The sequence below is a fragment of the Arachis hypogaea genome, chromosome 12 (assembly GCF_003086295.3).
Source record: "Arachis hypogaea cultivar Tifrunner chromosome 12, arahy.Tifrunner.gnm2.J5K5, whole genome shotgun sequence".
Classification (NCBI taxonomy): Eukaryota; Viridiplantae; Streptophyta; class Magnoliopsida; order Fabales; family Fabaceae; genus Arachis; species Arachis hypogaea.
In genome coordinates, this window is record NC_092047.1 from 39713336 (window position 1) to 39715406 (window position 2071).

The following is a 2071-nucleotide window of genomic DNA, read 5'->3' on the forward strand; positions in this document are numbered from 1 at the left end:
GTCCCCCTTTTGTACATCAATGACAGCTCCAGCAGTGGCCAAGAACGGCCTTCCCAGGATAATGGAAGCCTTGGTTTCCTCCTGCATGTCCAGCACTACAAAGTCTGCTGGGAAGATGAAATCTCCCACTTTCACCAGCAAATCTTCTACTACGCCATGAGAGAACTTGAACGATCTGTCTGCCAGTTGTAGGGCCATCTTTGTTGGTTTAGCCTCTTCAATCTTCATATTTCTCATCATGGCTAACGACATCAAATTTATGCTGGCTCCTAAGTCACATAGAGCCTTTTCCACTGTGATTTCCCCTATGATACAAGGGATCTGAAAACTCCTGGGATCCTTCAATTTCTGGGATCCTTCACAGTCTCGTTGTTCTTTCAGCTCCTCTTCTTAGTCATTAGCTCCTTTAAAAACTTGGTGTAGAGTGGCATTTGTTCTATTGCTTCAGCAAAGGGTATGCTGATTTGTAGTTTCTTGAAGATTTCCAAAAATCTCAAAAACTGTTTGTCATCCCCCTTTTTCTTCAATTGCTGAGGGTATGGAACTCTTGGGACGTCCAGCTTTGGCATCCCTTCTTCGTTTTGCAAAATTGAAGTGGAAGCTTGAGCTCCATCTTGCTTTTCTCCCTTTTTATTTGAGCCCTCTTCCTGTGGTTTCTGGGAGAATTCCTTCAGTTTCTTCCCACTCCTAAGGGTGATAGCTTGACACTCCTCCCTTTTGTGTGAGTCAGTATCACTATGAAGGTTGTGGCTGGAAATCTGCTTGAATAGGTAGCCAATTTATGTCTCAAGTTTCTTGATGACAGCATCTTGATTCTGCATATTGGACTGCACTTCCTCTCGGAATACTTTACTGTCTTGGATCTCTTGGCATATGCCTTCAAGTAAGTTTTCAATCCTTGAGAGTCTGTCATCAGATGATGGTGGATTGGGATTAGAGGTAGAAGGATGAGGAGTGTTATTTTGGTCTTGATATGGATGTAGAGAGGTGTTGTTATATTGGTGTTGATATGTTCTCTGTGTGAATTGTTGGTGAGCTGCATTGTTGTTGGGGTTGTGATGTCTCTGATCTTGGCCTTGATCTTGTTGATTCCCCCACCCAAAGTTTGGGTGATTCCTCCAACCAGGGTTATAGGTCTTGGAGTATGGGTCATGATTTTGTCTAGGTGAATTCCCAATGTAGTTGGCTTGCTCCTGCTCACTCTCTGCCTCTGCATTCACTCCCTCTTGGGTTGTTGGTGAGGTGGTGATTGCTGCTACTTGGTTCCTCTTCATCTTCTTAGTGAGGTCAGCTAATTGCTTGGTAATGAGCTTATTTTGGGCCAGCAGAGCTTCTACATTGTTTAGCTCCATCACTCCTCTAGTGTTCCCTCTTTCGGAGGCATAGAAGTAGTCATTCTCTGCTACAGTTTCAATGACATCTATGGCCTCCTCAATGGTCTTTTTCTTGTTCAGAGATCCCCCGGATGAGTGGTCCACTGCCTTCTTTGATTCATAGGAAAGGCCTTCATAGAAAATGTGTAGCTGCACCCATTCATTGAACATATCTGGTGGACACCTCCTTGTTAGGTCCTTAAACCTCTCCCATGCTTCATATAGAGTCTCACCATCCTGCTGCCTGAAAGTTTGAACCTCAACTCTCAGCCTGTTGATTCTTTGAGGAGGATAGAATCTGGCTAAAAATTTGTTTACCACATCTTTCCAGGTTGTCAAACTCTCCTTAGGGAAGGATTTCAGCCATTTAGATGCCTTATCCTTGAGTGAGAAAGGGAACAAAAGTAGTCTATAGGTGTCAGGATGAACACCGTTAGACTTCACAGTATCACATATCCTCAGGAAGGTGGTTAGATGTTGATTGGGGTCTTCTTGGACGCCTCCTCCGAATGAACAGTTGTTCTGAACAAGGGTAATGAGCTGTGGTTTTAGTTCAAAGTTGTTGGCATGTATGGTTGGCTTTTGAATGCTACTCCCACAGTTTCCTGGGTTTGGGTTGATGTAGGAGCCTAGAACTCTTCTCTCTTGCCCAGCATGATTTGCTAAACCTTCTCTGCCATGGTTGTGAGCCTCTTCTT

The 2071-nt window shown here is 44.1% G+C and overlaps 1 non-coding gene across 1 annotated transcript; it reads left to right on the forward strand.

The window, feature by feature from the left end:
* The first annotated feature begins 1539 nt into the window (after nucleotides 1-1539).
* Nucleotides 1540-1646, forward strand: LOC112730796 (small nucleolar RNA R71). The gene has a single exon (XR_003166605.1). It is a non-coding gene; the product is annotated as a small nucleolar RNA R71 (small nucleolar RNA).
* The last annotated feature ends 425 nt before the right edge of the window (nucleotides 1647-2071 follow it).